We start from the raw sequence: 22,996 nt of genomic DNA, 5'->3' as shown, positions 1-22,996 counted from the left end.
GGTTGGGTACATGTTGTCACTGTGCTCTCGCTGCTTCTGTCTCTGTCTGTCTGTCTCTCCATCTGTTTTGGTATTCACATTTCCTCCTAAAACCCTCTTAATTACACGATTTATATAAAAACTACATAAATTCTGAGGTGGTTCAGCTATCTGGAATCAATAAAGAGAAATATATTTACCAGGAGAATGTGTAAGAGTGAGTTGGGTAGGAGGAAAAGGAGTAGAAGATGAAGAGCGAAGTGGAGAAAGAAGGTGCCATACTATGTAACAGAAGGGAAGGTATGTGTTTTGTGAGTTAAAAGATTGTTACTGAGTAGGGACAATCACCTGAACCTCCTTGTGCAGACACCATCTCTCTAAAGTTGCACTCCTTCTGACAACAGATCAACAGAAAGGTATAGCAGATTGATTCATACATTAAACAGACACATAGAAATAAATACACAGATGAATTATCAGGTGGACAGATATGAAACCTCAACTGCGTACGTACATCTGTAGGAGTAAATGAAACTATATGTAACCTCATAATATATTCTTTTCTCTTGACACAAGCAATCCGCGTTCTTTAGCCTGCTAGCTTCATTCACCTTTCCTAGAATTTGCTATCTCTGTTAGCCCCCATTCCTCCCCCCCCAAAAAAAAGTAAAAATCCTGTTCCTAAAAACACGCACAGAGACACCCCGAATCACAATTCCCCGCCCCACTCAAACACTTTGCATGGGAGGAAAAATATTGCTTTTTTTGGATCTCACTCTCCGGCAAAAGAAAAAAAAAAAAGTATTAAAGTAAAATACACACACATTTGCAATTTCTCTTCTCACTCAGACACGTTTTCAATACCGCTTAAATAGAAATTATCAAAGTTTTCTTCATCTATTTTTCAAACCCATCTATCCACCTATCTATCTTGAAAGAGAAAGCAAACATTTTTTTCCTTTGACTGTATATTCCACTTTAATCAAATACGGACTGTCGAATCTGGTTTTGCTATATATATATACCCAGTAAAAGGAAAAAATTCAGCTTCCAAAATGTGAGTAGTATCAAATGCCCCTTCTTCCATTTATCGCCCTCTCCCCCACTTTTCCCTCCTCCAAAAAATACACAGAAAAAACTCCTCTGGTAGATTTTCCTTTCCAGTTCAATATCCCTATCCTACCCCAATTTTCTCCCATTTTCTTCTGTGGCCTCTCCTCTCATATGGCGCTTCTCTCTCTCTCTCTCTCTCTCTCTCTCTCTCTCTCTCTCTCTCTCTCTCTCTCTCTCTCTCTCTCTCACACACACACACACACACACACACACACACACACACACACACACACACACACACACACACACACACACACACACACACACACACACACTGGAAATCCTGTCAACATTTTCACCCCTCTTCCTATTTACCATCTTCATCCCCTTCCTCGTCCTCTTGGATTCTCTTGTATCGCTATTGTTTTTCTAGTAATCCCCAGTCCTCTCTTCCTCCCTCTCTCCCTTAACTCTTTCGTTTACTTCTCCCATTCCATAATTTCATCACATCTCTCTTCCCTTCCCTCTCCGTTTCCATTCTCTGTTACATGTGGTTTTATTGGCATTATTTTCAAAGTTGTAGACTCCTGTTCTCTCAAACTCTCTGTTTTTGCCCTTGCTCTTGTTTTTCTTCTCCCATTCTTCCGACTCTCCTAGTTCCTATCCATTTCACTCCTTCCTCCATTTACTTATACTGTTATTGATACTACAACAATACCCCGTTATCTTTGTCTTTCTCTTTGTATACTTTACTTTGTTTTTCCATCACCCCTTTTGACATTCCCTTCTCCCATCCTTTCCTCTCCCTCTTCCTCCACTCTCCGCGTTCCATAAATACCTTCCACCCTTGCCCTCCCTAAAACCAACTAAAACTCACTTCTCCAATCCACACACACACACACACACACACACACACACACACACACACACACACACACACAAAACCACCTCGACCTCTTAGCCTTGTTGTCTACGAGTTTCCCAACCCAGGTCGCGACACAAGCCGATGATTGTACGAGGGAGGGAGAGGGGAGAAGAAAAGGAGGGAAAGGGGAGAAGAAATGGAGGGATAGGGAAGAAGAGAGGGAGGGAGAGTGAAAAAGAAAAGGATGGTGACGGGAAAAGAAAAGGATGGAGAGTGAAGAAATGAAGGATGGTGAAGGAAGTAGGAAAGTGGGAGAAGGTAAAGGAAAAGGAAGGTGAAGGGAAACCGAAAATCGGAGGGAAGAAAAGGAAAAGGAAAGTGGAAAAGGAAGGAGGTAAGGAATAAAAGAAAAACCCTGGAGGGGAGCAGAGGGACACGAGAAAAGGGAGAGCTACTGTATAGACAAAGATGAGTCGGAGGAAATTATAACAGATACATAAATATATATACTTAAAATTCATAACCATTTTGTTTAGCTTGTTATATTAATCCGTGATGTTTTAAGAACGACAGTACATTATCACTTCAGACTCTAGACAGTTACATGGAACTCTGGAAAGGCCTCTCGTACTGAAAGTTAATAATCTTATCGTCTTTACCGTCATCATCATCATCCAGACCTCGTTTCCCACCTAAAGATTTGTGTGAGGTGGGGTTTTGAGAAAAATAAGATCTTGATAGAATAAGAGGTTTAAATGAAGACTAAAAATGTAATCCATTGCATTTCCAAAAGTTTCTCCTGCTCATAATAACAGTGTTTGGAGGTGGCAATAATGAACAAAAGAAAGACGACACATTAATAACGAGAATAGGCAAGGAAATATTAATAACGAAAACAAGCAGGGAAATATTAATAACGAGAATAAGCAAGGGAATATTAATAATGAGAATAAGCAAGGGAATAATAATAATGAGTATAAGCAAGGGAGTAATAATAATGAAAATAAGCAAGGGAATATTAATAATGAGTATAAGCAAGGGAATATCAATAACGAGAATAAGCAAAGGAATATCAATAATAAATAAGAGGACTTAACAGGTAGATGTCTATTTAACATTTGGCATATAACTCTTTTTTTTCTTTTTCAATACCTTTAATTAAAACTGGGGCTGAAATTCTAAATCTGATTATGGATTAGGTATCTCCTAAAAATGCTGGGCGAATTAACAGCTCTGGAAAAGTTGAAAAAAGTTTGTTGGAGGGTCTGAGAGAGAGAGAGAGAGAGAGAGAGAGAGAGAGAGAGAGAGAGAGAGAGAGAGAGAGAGAGAAAATAAAGAAGGCGGCAAGTTGGGGAGGCGAGAACAGGACAGACAAGGTCTGACTTCGTAAGGATTTCAGACGAATGAGGGAAGAACAGATGGAGAAGGAGGAGGAAAGGGGTAAGAAAAAAGAAGAGGAGGAGGAAAGGGGCAAGAAAAACGAGGAGGAGGAGGAGGAGGAGGAGGAGGAGGAGGAGGAGGAGGGGGGGTAAGAAGAAGAGGAGGAGGAGGAAGTGTAAGTGGAGGAGGAGGGGAGGAGGCGAAACAAGGACAGAACAAAAGAAGAGTTTTTCGCTGAAGGAGCAAGAGAAGATGAATCAGGAGCTGGAAAGAGAGAGAGAGAGAGAGAGAGAAAATTAAGTAGCTCTCATTTCCAACTTTCAGTTTTCCCTTATTTATGTTTCTCTTGCTTATCTTTCCCTTTTCTTCTTATTTTTTCCTGTCATCCTCACTTTCATCACGTGCCTTTCCATTTCCTTTCATCCGCTTACTGCCTTCCCAATCGTCCAGTCCTTTCCAAATCCCTCCCAATCCCGTACGTCATGCAATCATATCGTAATCTTCCTTGCTCTTCCAATCTTCTCTCTTCTTTCTCCCCTTTCTCTTCTTTCAGCGCGTTGCCCCAACTTATCTATTATGTATTTCATTAATTCTCATCCCCGCTTCCCTAATTTTTATTCCTTTCTATTCTCATCACTCCCATTTCCATCGGCGTCCACTCATTCCCTCTGGTTTTTGACGCCATTCGCTCTCTCTCTCTCTCTCTCTCTCTCTCTCCATTTGTCTCTGCACCTCCCCCATTTTCTCCACCCCGTGTCCCCCTGTCTCCACCCCCCACCCTGCAAGCGCGTAATATTGCAAGGTTGCAGCGGGGCCGTGAAGTCAACACATGTCCACACGTCAACTGCATATTAAATAAGGAAGAGCGAGCCGGGCCGGGAAGCTGGGGCGGTGGTTGGAAGACGAAGCTAAGGACATTAATAGTAAACTCAAACCCGTTACTTCAACAATGTATATTATTACTGAGGATATTATTGGAACACTTAAGGTATTTAATTCAGGTACGATATATTTCAACTTAATATATACCTTATGATAAGATTTATCAAACTTGAGTTCTTAGATATCATCGATTTTGCTTAGTATATGACAAGATTTATCGAACTGCAATAGTTGGGTAAAACCTTAATTTATCTCCTTCATCACTACGACACTCATTCGTACGTCGAGTAAAATCGTCTGTCGGCAGCACGGCTCTATTGAACAAATGCATCATAATACATCAAGAAATAACTGTGAAATGTTTAGCAGAGAACGATGTCTGGCTCCTCTTTGTCGTTCCTGCCTGCGCTTTACAACGTGAGATACAGACTGGTGTAGGATAACAGCCACATGCGTTCAATTAATGCTCGTACAGAATTAGGGACTTAGCTACACCATCAAACACTTAGTTATAACATTACCCCTTTAAACTCCGTATTTCCGTCGCCGTAGGGGTCAATTAACCTCTCTTGTATTAGAATATTTATGCATCTAGTACGGTGTGTGTGTGTGTGTGTGTGTGTGTGTGTGTGTGTGTGTGTGTGTGTGTGTGTGTAGATATACAAATGATGAAGGACATGCAAGGAAATAATGTCTGTCTATAGCCAGACGCCTTAATCTCGTAAGGGGTGGCCACAAACAAATCGCCTCCATGCTGTCCTGTCCTTCGCTATTTCACTGCCCTCCCCCCAGCTCACACCCCCCTCTCTCATATACCTTTCCACTCTATCCCTTCATCTCATCCTCGGCCTCCCCCTCCCTCTCCCCCCATCTTACTCACATACATTCTCCTCGTTAGTCGCTTGCTCTCCATCCTCTCCACATGGCCAAACCACCTCAGTGTATTTTTCCTAACGTTTTCTATCACATCCACATCCACAGCACAACGCTCCTTCACTTCCTCACTTAGTCTGTCTCTCCATGTAACTCCATATGCTCCTCTCAAATAATAAGGTGCAATATGCCAAATTAATTAACAAGGCAGAGGAGTCAGGCGCCCATATGCAAAATAAATCGCTTTGGAAACGGTTTTAGCAAGCTTCCTTACCCGACGCAATTACGGGCCAGAGAGTCTTCTTAACTAGCGAGCATATGATAGTAAGTGAAGGAGGAAAGGAAAGCAAATAAGAATGGCGGTGGACGAGGCTTGTGAATGATTTAATATAAGTGGATTGAAGGAAATCTGGGTGGAGAGGGAGAGAGAGAGAGAGAGAGAGAGAGAGAGAGAGAGAGAGAGAGAGAGAGAGAGAGAGAGAGTGTGAAGTTTAGGAAATGCGATAAAGTGAAGATACGGAAATTATTTTGGGACACGGAAGAAATCGAGCAAATAAGAGTGACGGAGGTATGGAAAGGTATCAATAAAGGTGGAGAAAAAGTGAGTGAAAGTGGAAGAGTAGAAGAAAGATGCGGAAGTGAGGAAATGACGGTAGGTGGAGAGGGGAAAAGTGACTGACAAAAGGGAAGGAGGAGACAGGGAAATGAAGTAATGCAACAGAAGAAAATGGTAGGTTGGAGTGAGAAAGGAGAGAAAAATGAGGGAGTGGAAGAAATGAGATTGATTAAGTGAAGGAGAGAGAAGCAAATATGACCGGGAGAGAGGAGAGTGGCGTTGAAAGTGAAGGAGATGATGAGTTTGAGTAAGTGGCGAGGAAAAGCAGATAAAATTGAGAGAGAGAGAGAGAGAGAGAGAGAGAGAGAGAGAGAGAGAGAGAGAGAGAGAGAGAGAGCACGGAAGAAGGTAGAGAGACAGCATGAGGAAGGAATGCATAAAGCGAAGGTAGAGCACAGACAGACGAACAGAGAGAGCGAGGGAGAGAGGAATGCAGAGAGGTGTTAGAATGGTCAATTATGGGCAGCGGTGGCCTAAATTAGACTTTGATATGATAGTGATGAGTCCACTAATTAGATTTTGATGAGAGGAAATTATTCTGGGGTGGTTTCGCCTGGGAGTTGGCCGACACAGATCACACACGCTGGGCAGGGATGGCTGGCTAGACGAGAACCTGAGTGCTGTGGCTTTGAAGATATCGTAACGCCTACCCTTGACCGATTTATTCAGGTCAATGTTAAATGTAGAGGAGGAAAGGGTGGCTGAGATTGTGGCGGATGGAAGGGTGCAAGGAATAAATGTGTTGGGAGAGTTGAATGATTCTTTGATCACGAAGGAGGAAGTGGAGAAGGCAGTAAAGGAGATGAAAACAGGGAAAGCTGCAGGTATGGATGGGTGTGCTGTGGAATGCCTGAAGGGTGGTGGAGTGACTATTGTTGATTGGTTAGTAAGATTGTTGAATGTGTGCTTTGAGAGAGGTATGGTGCCAATTGACTGGGCAAGTGCTTGTGTGGTCCCGTTGTATAAAGGCAAGGGTGATAAGTATGAATGTACTAGCTTTAGGGGTATAAGTCTGTTGAGTGTTGTAGGTAAGGTGTATGGTAGAGTGTTAATTATGAGAGTTAGAGAGGGTACAGAGGGAGTGCTTAGTGATGAGCAGTGTGGCTTTAGGAGAGGGAGGGGATGCGTTGATCAGGTGTTTGCTGTGAGACAAGTGTGTGAAAAGTATTTAGCGAAAGGCAAGGATGTGTTTTGGGCATTTATGGATTTAGAGAAAGCGTATGATAGAATTGATAGGGAGGCTTTGTGGACTGTTTTAAGATTGTATGGACTTGATGGTAGGTTACTAAAAGGGGTGAAAAGTTTTTATGTAAATAGTAGAGCGTGTGTAAGAGTGGGAAATGCTGTGAGTGATTGGTTTCCCGTGAGAGTGGGGCTGCGACAGGGATGTGTGATGTCGCCTTGGTTGTTTAATATTTACATGGATGGTGTTGTAAGGGAGGTGAATGCAAGAGTTTTAGGTGGTCTGAGTCTGGTAAATGTTGATGGAGGAGAGTGGAATCTGAAGCAACTGCTGTTTGCAGATGATACTGCACTGGTGACTGATTCAGAGGAGAGATTGAGACAGTTGGTAGAGGAGTTTGGAAGGGTGTGTGAAAGGAGGAAATTGAAAGTAAATGAGAATAAGAGTAAAGTGATGAAGTGTACGAGGTTGATAGATGGTAGGGGATGAATATAGTTTTGAATGGTGAGTTGCTTGAGGAGGTAGATTGTTTTAAATATCTAGGGTCACATGTTGCTGTGGATGGAAGAATAGATGCAGAAGTGAAGTTTAGAATAAATGAAGTAGGAAAGGTGCTGGGAGGAATGAAAAAAGTGTTTAGATGTCTTTCGCTTAGAATGGATGTAAAGAGAAGGCTGTATGAGGGTGTTGTGGTACCGACTGCATTATATGGGGCTGAAACATGGAATATGGGTGTAGCAGAGAGGAAAAGTTTGAATGTAATGGAGATGAGATGTCTGAGGAGTATGTGTGGAGTGACGCGTATGGATCGGGTGCGAAATGATGAAGTGCGAAGGAGAACTGGAGTTGTTCGGGAGATGGCTGGTAGAGTTGAGCAGAGGGTGTTGCAATGGTTTGGACATATGGAGAGAATGGATAATGAGCGATTGGTGAAAAAGATAACTAGATCTGATGTGAGAGGTGTAAGGCTGAGAGGAAGACCACGAATAGGATGGATGGACAGTGTGAAGAGAGCGCTGGATGCGAGAGGGATGTCTGTTGAGCAAGGAAGAGTGGCTGTGCGTGACAGAAATAAATGGAGAGAAATTGTGAATGAATAAGTGATGACGCAGCCCTGAGGGGATATTCTCCTGCATTTGGTCTGATCAGCTAGTCAGGTCAGGTGCGGGTAAGGGGATGGGTCTGTTATGATGTGGCAGGGGTAAACCAGTTCTGCTGTCGGGCCCTGCTGCGGATGTCACTGATTGCATTGCCCAGTTGACCCTTGTGCGGTGTGGTGCGGTGAGGATCTGTCCGTTCTCCCCTTTGGGGCTAAGATGCGAATGAATGTGTTTGAATGGATGAGTAAATGGAGAGTGAGTCGTCCTGTCTCGGCTACCTCCCTTTTCTTGGGGGAAGCAGCCTAGGTATATAGATAGATAGACAATGTACCTTCATATCCTCTAGAGTGTTATCGACTATTTCAACTGGCTCTGGACATCGTAACACATCATCCTTAGCGACTTCTGCACAAGACACCTATATATCCTTTTGCTCGTCACTAATGCAATGTGTGTCGATGTCAAAGCGATCTAAATAACGTACCACAGAATATTAAGATATCGTAGGCAAAATAAATCGCTAGAGAAGAGATGTTTCGTAGCCTACCACGACACTAAGAACGTATGGATTACCAAGCATATCCAGGGTAGGCGCGATTAACCTAACTCGAAATTTCTCTTACGCCGATTGTCTAGCACTTCTTCCTTACTATCGACTTCCTATATAAGGCCCATTCATATTCTCTTTGATGTTATTAATTCACCAAATCTCCTTAATCATTAAAATGGTACAAATAACGTTCAAAATAATATACGGTTGATATAGCAAAGAAATCGCTAAGTAAAAGGTGCAAGAAACACTCTGAAACTCACGACACTTCTGTACCGTCTCATCCCCCTTGTCGACTTTATCTTGCCAATCTGATCAAAGAGTTTACGTGGGGTACCTGTAAAAATAAATAAATAAATAAAACGGTAAATAAATAAATAAACAGATAAATAAAAAATTATAAATATGAACAAAATAACCTTCTTTTCTCTCTGTCATTACTTATTTCCACTCCTTCCTGCCAATCCCAGCAGCCTTCCCTCATGCACTTTTCCACTCTCCGCTGTAGTGATGTATACTGCACCGAGACAGGCACAGAAGGCCGATATGAAAGAAGGGTCTCAAATTCATGCTTATTTCCTCTACCTCTTATATGTGCTTTTCTATTTCACGTACGGCAGCTGACAGGGAGGGAAAATAGGAGTCTGATATTTTTCACTTCCCTCATTTGATGTATATGAAGAATATGGTACAAAGTGTTTCTGAATTCATTGAAATCTATTGCATCGTTTCTATTTTAGGTGAACAAGTGTAATACATCAATGGGACTTTTTCTGTGTCCGTAACGAGATAGGTAGTTTTAGGGTAAGTTTTCATTCTTGTGTTTTCATTCATGCTCGTTCAAGGAAACCAAAGCATATGGAAACAGATGAAACTGAGGGACACAATTTATATATATCGTCGTCTTTACCGTAAGGAGAGAGAGAGAGAGAGAGAGAGAGAGAGAGAGAGAGAGAGAGAGAGAGAGAGAGAGAGAGATCCTTTATATAAAACATATGTCGCTTCCACACAAATTCCACCGACCCACGGAGAGAATATCGGTTACCGTCGGGACGGAGTCAGGTCGGTGGGGTCGGGTGGAGGTTGGGCCTGGAGTCGGGTCGGGTCGGGTCGGAGTCGCGTCGGGCTGGGTCTAGCGGGGTGTATTCAGAGGTAAACTAAGAACTCGGTGCTCTCCTGACTTTTTCCAATATACCGCCTTGTTCGATATGCAGGCGGGCAGGCGCGTGTGGAGGCTGAACCGTCGATGCCACTCGCTTAATATACACAAAGTTTTTTTTATAGGGGGTGGATGGGGGAGTGGAGAAGGTAGTTGTTGCTCATATCATAGGCCATAGGTTTTTCTTTGTACGGTTTTACCCTTGTTCTTTGTCGTATTCTTGTCTTCCATATCCTTTGCATTTCACCTACAGATCTTTCATTAATTCATTTTCATCTCGCTTCTTCCTCTGCCAGTTCACTTGGTATAGGTTTTCTTCCCTCCCCCCCTCCTCCTCCTCCTCTCATTTTGACACTAGATTGATAATACAAATGCAAGCTGGAGTTGTAAAGAGAGAACTTCTGAAATAAATCATGGATTTTTTTTTTCAGGGGTGAGTGCTTATCAGTCATGAAGCCACTTTATTTATTTATTTATTTATTTATTTATTGAGTTCTAGTTCTTCCAGTGGCTATTTTTCCGTTTAGCAATTCATTTCACTTCTTATTTTATTTCTGCCAAATTCATTTTACTTTACCCCATCCTTTTCCTTCCCCTTTTTGCTTTCTTTCCTCAGAAGGAGTAAAGGGAAGAGGAAGAGGAATGAAAAAAAAAAGAAAGAAAGAAAGCGGGCGTCGGTAAATGGGGGAGAGGGGGGGGGGCGTTTAAAAAATGACGATGCACTGAATGTTAAGGAAATGAAGGACATGAATTCTGCTACAAGAAGGCAATCGAGAATACACTCCTGAGGCCTCCACTACTCTCTCTCTCTCTCTCTCTTTGGTATTCAGCGCTGAGTACTTTTAAATCGATTCTTTTAATCCCCTCGTCCATTCACTCTTTTCTCTCCTTTCTGTCGACTCTTATAAATTTTACTCTGTCTCTGTCTGTCTATCTGTCTGTCTGCCTGTCTGTCTGTCTGTCTGTCTCTCTCTCTCTCTCTCTCTCTCTCTCTCTCTCTCTGGGTAAGGGTCATGACGGAGGAAAATACAAGAGCAAGTAAACAAACAACCCTTTGCTGTTATCTTAGGAGGGATTTGTGAAGGTGCCCGCTAGCTTGTAAAAGCTGCCTCGCGAGGAGGAGGAGGAAAAGGAGAAAGAAGAAGAGGAGGAGGAGGAGAAGGAGGAGGAGGAGGAGGAGGAGGAGGAGGAGGAGGAGGAGGAGGAGGAGGAGGAGGAGGAGAAGACAGGGATGATGATGAACTCGAAAAGATGAAAATGACTGTGAATGAGAATGAGGAAGAAAAGGGGAAAGAAGGAGGAGGAGGAAGAGGAGTAGTATGCTATGGACGAAGAGGAAAAAGGAAGGAAGGAACAAATCTGATAAAACGAAAAGAAGGATGGTAAGCTCAAATAAAATAATGCATAGGAAAAAATAATAAAAATAATATCAATACCACAACGTAGAGTCACTGATCAAAACTGGAGACAAAATGGAAGACATGAGGATAGAGGACACATTGGCAAAAATGTAAATAGTAAATAGAGTAAGAAGAGCAAGAGAGCAGGTGGAGGGGTAAGACAGGAGAAGGAGAAAAAATATAACGAAAAGGGACGAGAAGAGTGGGAAACGTCTCAGGTTCCTATGGCTGACTCATGGGACTAAAAATTTTCTAGTGTTAGGTAGAACAGACCACTAGAGTTGTCCTGAGGGAGGCCAGGATAATGTAAAAAGAGCATTGTGACAGTATTAATTCAGGGTACTATAACTCCCTCTAATCTGAATGAAATCGTCTGGGGTTTGTTGGAATACAGAGAAGGCTTGACCACGAGAAGGTTGATGTAAAAGAACAGAAGACCGAAAATAAAATATGAAGGGATGAATGGAATCGTCTCAGAAGAAGAGGGAGAAAGGAGGATGAAAATATGACAACGAAAGAGGCTCAGTTCGATACAGCCATGGACGCGGAAGAAGTGACGACACGAGAATAAAAGTGGAGAGAGAGAGAGAGAGAGAGAGAGAGGGCATAAAATTTAGTGACTGGGAGGAAGAAGAGGTAATATTTTAATGAAAGTTCTGATTAAAAGAAAAGGGAAAAAACAGAAATGAGAAGGAAAAGGGATAGAAAGTTACTTGGAGAGAAAATGAGGAGAAACATGAGATAAAAATACTAACAAAGGGAGACAAACTCAAAACATGGGAAGAAACATAGCACACGGGAGTAATAGGACACAGACGCGAAAGCAGGAAAGAGGGAAGCAGAGCAAGGAAGAGAATTTACTCGGCTGTAGGAGGGGATTTAGGATTAGAAAGCAGGTTAAAAAAGGAAAGTGAAATTAAAATGCATGAGGATAAAGGGAAGCTAAGACACGGGAATCTATCTAGGACACAGGAGTAGAAAAGATGAAAACAAAACAAGGAAGAGGAAGCGAATTTAGGGTAGGCAGTGGGAAAAATACATGAAAATACAAGGAAGCACAAATCACGAAAATAAACCAAGAAAAAAAAAGAGAAGAAAAAAAAAGTAAGCAGAAGACATGAAATAAACCAAAGACACAGAAGCAGAAGATAGAAAACCAGAACATGGAAAAGGAAGAGAAGTTAGTGAGAAGGAGGGGTAAACACAGGGGGAAACAGCCTACAGGACACAGGAATAAGAGGACACACGAGCAAAAGCAGAAAAGAGGACACCAGAGCTAGGAAGAGGAAGAGAATTTAGTGAGGTGGAGGAGGGGGCTTTGCTTGGGTTAGGCAGTGAGTAAAGTCCCCCAGATCACTTGAGTTTACATACAGATCCCCCTTCACAAGAGCGTCGTGTTTGGCCAGGAGACGAGGCTGAGCCGCCCAGACGTGAGGAATCGAGGCCGGGACGAGGATAGGGAAGAAGATAGGATTTGGGGGAGGCAGACGAGGATAGGAAGGGATAGGATTTTGAAAGGGAGTTGAGGATGAGATGCTGCAGTATAGTGAATAAAGGAGAAAAGCAGTATTTGAGAAGGGAATACGAGTGGTGTGACACTGAAAGAAAAAAAGATGGATTTAGGGATTTGATTTTCTAGAGACCATGGAGAAGAAGATGGGTTTTGAGAAGAAAAATAGGAAGTGAAGGGAGTGACTTAGAAGGAACTGAAGAGGAGACGACGCCGAGTTGCCCAAACGTGAGGAATTTGGGACGAGGACGACGCTGGGATTGTGGATGTGGAAGAGGACAGGATTTTGAAAAGGAAATGGGAATAGGAAAGATATCAGAGGAGAAGAGACGCGAAGGACATGAACGGGGAGGAGGAGGAGGAGGAAAATTTCGACTGTGAGAAGGAATAGGATTTGGAATGTGGAGAATATGCTTTCAAAAAGGAAAAAAAATGGAAAGAGAAGAGGTTTTAGAAGGGGAAACGTGAAGTTCTGGGAGGAAGAGAATGTGACCTGGGATGGGGAGGAGGAAATGATTTTGAAAGGGAAGATGGAGAGGAGGTGCTGAATGGAAAGGAAATCGGGAAAAGGAGCCGTCATTGAGAAGGGAAACGCGAGGTACTGGGAGAGGGAAAATGACAGAATGTGGTTTGGGTTAGAGCATAGACTTTTGAAAGGGATATGTAAACGTAGAGATTTTTACTTTTAGGGAAATGTGGATGAGGAGAATCATGAAGACGAGTTAAAAAGGTGAAAGTAAAAAATGACAAAGGAGTGAAGATGACGAATGGCAATGGATGAGCGAGTGAGAGTAAATAATTATGACGATTACAAAGGGTGACGATTGAGAGACGACAGAAAATAAACGTGAGGATGACGAGTGAAAGCGAAAATGACGAATGAATATGACGAACTGAAATGTCGATATGGCTGAAACCCCGAATGATACGAAGAATGGAGGGAGAGAGAGGAAAGGTGACGAATTTGTGAAGATGACGATGACTGACAGGAAATGATGCGTGACGAAGGTGAGTGACAGTGATGAAGATGAGTGTTAGGAATACCTAGCTCCCATATGGATCAACTCCCATATCTTCCCCCTGTGATTGACGGAAGTGACAGCCCGAGTTATGTAATTATTCTCCCTTTCTCCCCTCACCTCTCTCTCTCTCTCTCTCTCTCTCTCTCTCTCTCTCTCTAAGATAAATTCGTCAGTCGTTGTCAATAATAAAGCCGTTATCGTAGTAATGGATTATTCGGCAAAACAGTGGCGCGATAATGGCTGAACAATAGGGCGATAAATATGATATCAGCGGCTGTAGGAGTGGATTTATCAGCGTTCCCATTGACCTGACCTGAGTTGGGTAATTGACCTCACTTCCCAAACAAATCACCCCACCGGTACCCAGAGTGGCGGAACCGACCAAGTGGCTGCCGCGGGGAGGTTACGACCCGCTAGATTGGCCCGTGGTTGGAGGCGATTTGGAGTCGGAGTGTGACTGATTGGAGGCAAAGGTATTATGACTGGGTATGACCGGAGGCGAATTTAAATCTGACTAGGCGTGGTTGGAGGCGTGTTTATTTTGACTGGGCGTGGCTGGAGGCGAGTTTAAACTGACTGGGCGTGGTTTAGATTCTGACTGGGCGTGGTTTTGATGCTATTTTATTCTCACTGGGCGTGGTTAGAGAAAATTTGTTTGAACTGGGCGTGGTTGGAGGTAAATTTGCTCTAACTGGGCGTAGTTGAAGGCGAGTTTGTTCTGACTGGCGTGGTTGAAGGCTAGTTTATTTTCATTATTCGAGGCAGGTTCAATTGTATGATTTCGTTTTGCTTCCCTGAGATGAGAACAGTGTTATTATGCACTTCATATATTTTTTTTACCATTCAAAATATCCGATCGATTATGTTATTGCATCGTTTTATATGCTTTTTCCGCTCATCCCTCTCCATTATATCATGTCTTCAGTTTTTCTTTTTCACGTGTCCATCCCTCATTTCATTTCATTCCATCTTTTCTTTATCCTTTCCCTTCATTCCTCTCCATCATCATTTTTCCTTCTTTCCTTGCCCTATTCTTTCGTACTAAAATCTCTTGGTTATCAATCTTTCATTTTCTCTGCTCTTTGAAACTTAACATCTTCCAGTCTACCTCCCCTGACTTACCCTTCCAGCCCACGTTCACGCTTTCTCTCACCGCTTCATCATCATCTCCACTCCATTCCACATCGTTCCAAGTCTTCTCCCTTTCAACGCCTTTCCACATCTCCCTTCACTTTTCTCCACCCCTTAAGCACCTCTACAGTATATGACTTTCAATGTTCCTTTATGCTGTCTTTCACTCCTTCACCTGCCTACCCCTTCCCATCCCTTTGCACCCCACTCCTCCCCTTCAGCACCTATCCACATCTCCTTCGTCCCTTTCCACGCCTTTCCACGCTGCCTGTCTGTGCGTTGTAGCGTGCGGCGGCAGTGACGGTGGTTACGACAGTGAATGATAGCTCCTGTGTAGTTTGGTGAGGTGAAGTTAGGTTTGGATAGACTGAACTGGATTGGGTTAGGTTAGGCTGAGTTGGGTTGGGTTGGTTTAGTTGGTTAGATCAGGTTAGGCTAGATCTGATTACACTGGGTTGGGTTAGGTTGGATTCGGTTGTTTAGTTATGTTAGGTCGGGTTGGACTGAATTGGGTTTGTGTGGGTTGCATCGGCTTACATTTCGTTAGGTGAGGTTCAGTTAGGATAGGTTATGTTAGGCTTGTTTAGATTAAGCTAGATTTGATTAGGCTAGGTTGTTAGGTTGGGAGAGGTTAGGTTAAGTGGGTCGTAGCGTGTTGGGGGCGGTGACGGTGGTTGTGGCAGTGAGTGATGGATGCTACGTGGTTAACTGGTGGTTCTAACAGTGATAGATAGTTCTCAGGTAGCTAGCCATCCATTCCCATCCTCCTCCTCATCCACCTCTGCATCACCCTCATCACCCACTTCTACATCACCCTCATCATCCGCTTCTACATCACCCCCATCATCGATTGCTACCTTCACAACTTCACTTTTCTCATCCACTTCTGCATCATTCCCGTCTTCTGTGCATAGCTTCTTATCCCTCCTCCTCATTCTCATCCCATTTACTGTTTTTTTTACTCCCTTCTTCCCTTCAACATTACCTACTCATCATTTTTATTCCCTTCTTCCCTTCCAAGTCACATTCCTCTCCAACTTCAGCATCGTTGTTTGCTACGTCAACTGGCTTTTTCTTATCTCCATTTCATTCCCATCCTATGTACGGTCTTCCTTACTCCCTTCTCCGCCTCCTCTATATGGTTATCTAATTATCATCCTTATTTCCCTCTTCCCATCTTCATTTCCATCTCCATTCACGTCTACGGGTTGCTGTTTCTCTCGTCCTCTTCCTTATTCTTCCATCTTCATCCACATTCTGTTCAGGCCGCCTCTCACAGAATGCTACGTCAGGTAATGTATATAGACAGATAGACTAAGACAGAGAGTAAATACATAAAGACATAGATAAATTGACAGGCAGATAGAATACACACTATCATCATCCACGGGTTTCACTTTTCGCACCTCGTCTCTTCTCTCTCTTCAAATCCCTATGTTTCTTATTATAACCCTTCCTTCCTCTGTCCCTCCCTATATATTTTCTTAACATTTTCTCACTTCTCCTCCCTCCCCTCATCTTCTTCCTCCCTATGCATCCTATACCTTTTCCTATATATACTTATAATTCTTTTTTCATTTCCGTTTTTCTCCTGACTCTTCCATTCTTCCATCACAAACTTCAGTCTGCCTGCATTCCTCCCACTCTCCCTCATCTTCTCTCCCTGCCTCCCCCCCCACTTTCCTCCATTCCTTCCTTCCCCTTACATTTCCTGTATATCAACTGCTCCGTCTATTTATTTATCCCCTTTCCTGTCCTCCGTGCCTCATATTTTCTTTCTCTCCATTCCTCCTGTCAATTTTTCCCTACTTACCTCCCTTCCTTCACCTTCTCTCTCTCTCTCTCTCTCTCTCTCTCTCTCTCCCCTCTAACCCCACCAAAAGTCGTAAAACCAGCAGACACGAAGAAATTCAATCCCTCACATTAATCTTGTTGGACGGGTGAGCGAGGCGAGGCAGCGTGGGGCCTGATCAAGGCGAACCGCAGTCGAAGATACCGGAATATATGGTGACCTCGGACGGAAAAGAGATGTAAAGACGAGAAACATGCGATTAAGAAATACACACACACACACACACAAACACACACACACACACACACACAGAAAGAGAGAGAGAGAGAGAGAGAGAAGGTACAGTACAATAGACGAATTATAAAACAGAGTACAATTGTTTGGTGTAGGTTAATGCACCCCACCCCTACACAGCAGCATGTGTTGGGTCGCACCATAAACCCCTCCTGTGACATGCCACCTCTCCCACCCTCCTTCTAATGCCAGCTTCCTCCCGTCTTATGCCAGCTTCCCCTCCCCCTTCCTCTCCCGGTCTTATGCCAGCTGTGTCCCATCAGTCTCATGGCGGCAGCTGGTGGGGTAAGACACACCGAACGACGGCTATAAACACGATTTGCATACACACAAACACAGCCAGAAATAACGAAAAGAAAAAGACTACGTTTTATTCCGACATTCCTCTGTAATTTCCCACCTTGAATAAGTAAAGCAAATACGTGAATAAATATACAGTGATGACTATAAGTAAATAAATGAATAATGAAAGAAAGACAAAATAAATAATTGAAAAAATTCATGCATCAGTCGGTAGCACGTACACAAAGATGGATGTGTACAGTATGAAGGTATTTAAGAAAGGGTAGAAGAGAGGTTGTTACTGCGTTTATGAGGGAGGGTGGCGTGTTATGAGAACCGGGGTCGTTACTGAGTAGGGGGACCGAAATGCCTGGAGACCTTATTTGTCGTGGCTTTTACTGACAAAATATATGGCAAGGCAAAAAACATATACATCTTACTTTTCTTCGCTATAAACATATCATCACAAAGTCACCCTACATCGACACAACCTAGTTCTCTCTGTTTGTTTATCTGTCTTTATGTTTATCTGTTTATAACTTTTTCTTAGCTTATTTTATCTCTTGTCTTAGTCTGTTTAGCTACCCACCTATTTAGCTACCTGAAGACTCTCTCCGTCTTTCTACCTGTGTACTTATCTGTCTCTTTGTCTGCCTGTCAAGCTAAAATCAATCCATCAATCCAGTCGTCTATCAATCTGTCAGTCTATCAGTCTATCTGTGTCTGTCTGTCTGTCTCTGTGTCTATCTGTCTATGTCTATCCAGAACCCGCTGTCTATCCATCTATCATTTTATCCACCGAACATTATCATTTTATTTTTCTTATATCACACTCACTAACTCCCTTCCCCTAAGCCTCTAGACTTTCCACAAACATTCATTCAGTGTCAGTTCATTATTCCTCTTTTTACCCTTGCCCATCTGAGCGCTGTTCTAAGGAGATAACGTCACAAGCGTTCGTTCACTCTCCTCCTTCCCTCCATCACAGCCACCAAAATAGTCTTACCTCGTTACTGTTTTTCTTAGCGTTACCGCGGTCCTAATTAGGTCGTTGGGTAATGTGCAGCAGAATGGGATGTGTTGCGTATTGTTGCTCTTGTTGTTGTGTTACTCCGGCCAAGGAAGGTCTTGTGGGAATCGTGTTTTTCTTATTTTTCCTTCATCCTTAACTCTCTCTAGACCCGGACAAGGCTTCATTAAAGTATTTTGTTCTACTAACTTGCTTCAGCTGAGGGAAACTATTGCCCTGAGAAATATTAAGGAAATGTAAGCCATAATTTCGTCAGTTTCACCAGGCATCATCCTATACAGCTCAATTTACATATTCCTTTACAGTATTGCCTAAATATACTCCACAAAACACATCTAATATATGATTTTACAGGACTTACGTTACACTGTGCATAATTCTGACACATTTCTCACAGTATATACTAAATACATATTATTAAATTATCCTACACACACTTTTACTGAAGATACTTACTCCTGCTTATATCTTACCCTACCTTAAAATAGCATTACTAGAAACAAACCAGCAGCCTTTATTTTTATTATTTTTATTTTTTGGGGGGAAGGTGCTTCACATTTAAAGGTACTTCGAGTTACTGCGTCTTCGGATGTGAATACAAGATGGATATTTTTTAACACACACTCCACTCTGTACAATCACATCCTCATACATGCCATTACTTGAGTGTTTTTGTGTCTCGGCTATTTTTAACCACGACAGAACGTAAATAGTCGCCCCTACCTCCCCTTTCCTGGATTCTCACTCCCCTTCCCCTCTCCCCTCACCGTTTCATCCCTATCTCTCTCTCCGTTCTCCACTCTAATCCCTCTCCCCTTCTCTCTCTCTCCTCACATCCCTTTCAACCTTCCTCCCCTCAGATCCCTATGTTCCTCTCCTACCCACGTCTATTCCTCCACTACTTTCTCTCTTCCTCTGTCTCATATAACTTCATCCTACCTTTGAATTTTTCACCCATTTCTCCCCCTCATTTCTCCCTTATTTCTACATTCTCTATAATTTTTTGCCCCATCTCCATTCCTCAGTCATTTCCCCTTGCATCTCAAACTCCTAACCTTATCAGCAAAGTGACCTGTTTATGTGTTTATTCATGCTACCTACGTACGGTTTTATTCAACAAAGACCCTTGTAATGAAGGGGTTATGTAAGTCTGTATTAAACCCCGTCGAGTTCTGAAAGTCTCTCTTCAAAAACTAAATAAAATCGTCTGGTGGTTGTATAAAAACAATAAAAATCGCCTCCAAACTCCAACGATCCATGCATAGGTAGTATTTTCATAACTTTGTGGTCTTTTTGTTTCTCCATCTTTATGTCTCTTCCTCCTCCTCCTCCATCTCCCTCATCCTTCATTTTTTTTTTATGTTTCTTACTGTTCTCCATCCTTACGTCATCTTCCCTAAACCTCCCCCATCACCGACTTCTCAACCATTTTTCATCCATTTTTTTCCTTCTCTTTTCTTTCATCCTCTCTCCCCTGACCTCATTCTCCTATCCCTCACCTCTTCCCTCTATCTCCCCTTGTCTCTCACCTTTTCTCCCCTCTCTCCTAAGTCTCATACCCTCTTCTCGTCCCTTATCTTGCATCCTCTCTTTCATTATTTTATCATCAAACCCTTCCTTCTCCTCTTCACACTCCCTCACTTATCTCACCACCTCTCAGCTTTCCTCTTCACTCTCCACTTATCTTTAATCATCTCTCACTTTTCTTCACTCTCCTCCCATTATCTTTCACGTCTCATCTCCTTCCCTCACCTCTCACTCCTTCTTTCCCATCCTCCTACACACACACCGTAAATAACGCAAAGCATCGCCACACTCGTCGTATATAGCTGAACATAGCACCACCCTTTCCTCAACCCCTCCTCCCCATCCCTTCCCAATCTCCCCTACCTCTTCCCCACACCTTCCCGGCCTCATCTGACTCTTCTCCACCCCATCCCAACCCCTCATCTCTGCCTCGCGTATATTTACCACCACCACCAATCCTGTCTCTTCCCCACATCTTCCCAACCTCCTCTACTTCTTGCTCCTTCCCAACCCCTCCCCTCATCTTAGCGTATAGCACCACACCTTCCCCAGGTTCACTTCCTCATCTCCCCCTTCCTCCCCCACCCCCTCCATGTGTCACCTTCCCCAGGCCCCAAATGGCACCGCGAGGCACTGTGGGTCGTAGGTGCCTTGTAGTAAGAGCTTGGCACTCTCCGCACGAGGGCAGAGGGCCAGTGACGGAGTGCCTGTGTGTGTGCGTTGGTGTGCGAATCGTATTTTCGCGTGGGCTTGGGAGGCCTTCCGACACCTCTTCTTTGGTGATCTTTTTTTTTTTTTTTCGCTTGTGACACCTTGACCCCTTCAGCCCAAGGACGTCTTGTTTATTTTTCTTTGCTACCCCCAGACGAATATGTTCAACTTTGATCTCTTAGAATAAGGGATTCCTGAATGTTGTCAAACTCCTCCAGTCAGTCTCACCGACAAAAAATGTGTAAGAAGCAACAATAAAATATAACAGACTTCTGAAGCCTCATGAATTTCATTAAAAAGAATGAATGAGAAAAATAATACACCCTTCATTTATAGTGACAGGAACTGCACGCCTAAGGGAAATAATAAAGAATTGTTTGCCGAAATAAAAGGAAAACCCCTTCAGCACTGCGACTTTATTTCTTTATTTCTATCACTGGATGATTTGACACAGGCTAATGAAAGGACTCACGTACTGAGGTAATTAGTGAGAGCAATTATCCTACACTTTGAAAATGACCCACCAAATCCAATTAACGTCATATGGAGGGCAATAATAATAATAATAATAATAATAATAATAATAATAAAATAATAATAATAATAATAATAATAATAATAATAGCAGAGAGAAGAGGTTAACGAAAAGGTGTTAGGGAGCCTTCTAAGTTTACAAGACAACCTGCCATATTACTAAGCATAAAGTCAGGCGGAGTATTTTATTATTATATTTTTGCTACCATCAAGCGATTTTATTAAGCTCTGGACAGAATTATAGAACTGAAGAGGTTAGCGAAGACTGTATCATTCATTCAAATAGTCTCTACCCTAAGCTGAATAGAATCGACCTGGAGATAGCATGAATAAAATATAAAATACGCCATCGGATTGAAGAGAGAAATAATACAGGGACGACAGTGCATGCAAACGCTCAATTTCTAATGGTCAGGAGATATGGTTAGCCTGCATGCCACGTTTCACAGCGCATGCAGCAGAGTTACAAATGACTCGCAAAAAATGTGGGCTCCCATACGCTATCGTCCTCTCAGTTTTTAATCTCTTTAATCCGATAACGTATTTCTTTATTCAGTGTTACTCTTGCTGTTACCAGATGAATTTTTTTTAAGCTCAAATGAGGATCCTGTGGTGATGGAGTTAGTGAAGGCCATAACTCACCCCTGCATTCAGACAGTCTACCTTAAGTTGAATGAAATCGTCTGAGGGTAACAAGGATACATTTAATTATACTCCTTTTGCCTTAACGTGACCCAGATTTTTGTCCTCTTGTAGCTCAGTTCATGTTGGGTAATAGCAGAATAATATATAGTGGTTCTACACATTTCCATTGCACTTCTTCGTTGTTAGCATCATAGTCCAGTATTGTTAAAATTCAGTATTCAAGATGGAGAGATGGCAATTTTAGGCCATGTCAGAGTAAAAGGAGTATAATACGTCATCTAAGAGAAGTGATTGTTAATAAGATCATACAGGCCCGAGTGTGCAAGGTGTGGCGCGGTCTGACTGGCAAAAAGTACTTTCCCTGTTACAGTCACTCTGCCTGAACGAAAGATGAACTGAACTTGGCACGAGCCTGTACAGTCACGCCAAGATTGTTATAAGGAGCCCATAAAGATGCTGCCTAGACTTCCGTATAATCTTGTCTGGCTTACCAAATGTTTTTGATGCATTAATTCTTGACGTTTACTAGAGCCCTTGATGCTTTATTCAGGGCTTTTATGTAAGCTTAAAGATAGAGGATTTTCTTAACCTTCGTGGGATTTGTATAAGATAGGAGATAAAGGGTTTCACAATATTTAACAGATTTATATAATCTGGATGCAAAGAATTTCCAAATATGCAACTTATACAAAAAGTCTGGAGACAAGGATTTACTCTATCTATATAGCAATATGCCTTATGCCAATGAGAGATGAAAGGATTTCCTCAGTATTTATGGCCTTTATATAAACTGAAGATTGATGTACTTACCCAATATTCATGGCATTCATCCAAGCCTGATTATTGTATTTCTTTAGTATTCTTGTCGTATGCATATTCATGACGGTAGATGATTTCCATAACAGTTTTCCACAATACATCCTTTGTAGTCTTTCACAATATTTCCTGCACTGTCTCAAATTTCCTTCACACTGAAATCCAAGAACTAGTAAACTTGTCACAGGTCTCAGTTGAAAAGGGTGCAAATCATCTCTATCATCATCGTTGTGGGCTATCATTTATAAAATCTTGGCAGTTTCCATCAAAGGCTCAGTTCAGACAAAAGTGACGTTTTCGACAATGTTAGACGCTCAAAATTTTAGAAGCCAGATTGTTTTCCTTCCTGAGGCGATCTGTCCTCTTACAGGGTCATAAGATTACTCCTTGACCGAAAGGCAGGCAGAGAAAGCACGATTTTCCGTACAACTGTATACAGCGTGCAACGATATCTGAGGTCTGTGAAAAAGAAAGTCAAGAAAAGGTGACATTATGTGTGGATAAAATACTCAAAATTCTTGTCAGCAAGAACCCAAAATTTTTATGAAAAATAATCCAAAATTTTTGACGGGAACAGGAATGGATTTTGATTAAAAAATACTTTAAATTTTTGTCATCAAAAGAAACTGGGATAATCTGTTTAAAAACTCAAAATCTATGAT

General features: G+C 42.4%; 1 protein-coding gene across 2 annotated transcripts in view; it reads left to right on the top strand.

Moving 5' to 3' along the window:
* The window catches only part of LOC145404478 (mechanosensory protein 2-like), a 707,991-nt gene that overhangs the window by 359,559 nt on the left and 325,436 nt on the right, over positions 1–22,996 (top strand). The gene's annotated exons all lie outside the window — the stretch shown is intronic.

Source organism: Coenobita brevimanus, chromosome 7 (assembly GCF_032717465.1).
Source record: "Coenobita brevimanus isolate Jiangsu-jjx chromosome 7, ASM3271746v2, whole genome shotgun sequence".
NCBI classification, from domain to species: domain Eukaryota; kingdom Metazoa; phylum Arthropoda; class Malacostraca; order Decapoda; family Coenobitidae; genus Coenobita; species Coenobita brevimanus.
Note: the sequence above shows the minus strand (reverse complement) of the source record. Positions and strands in the feature narration are given on the sequence as shown.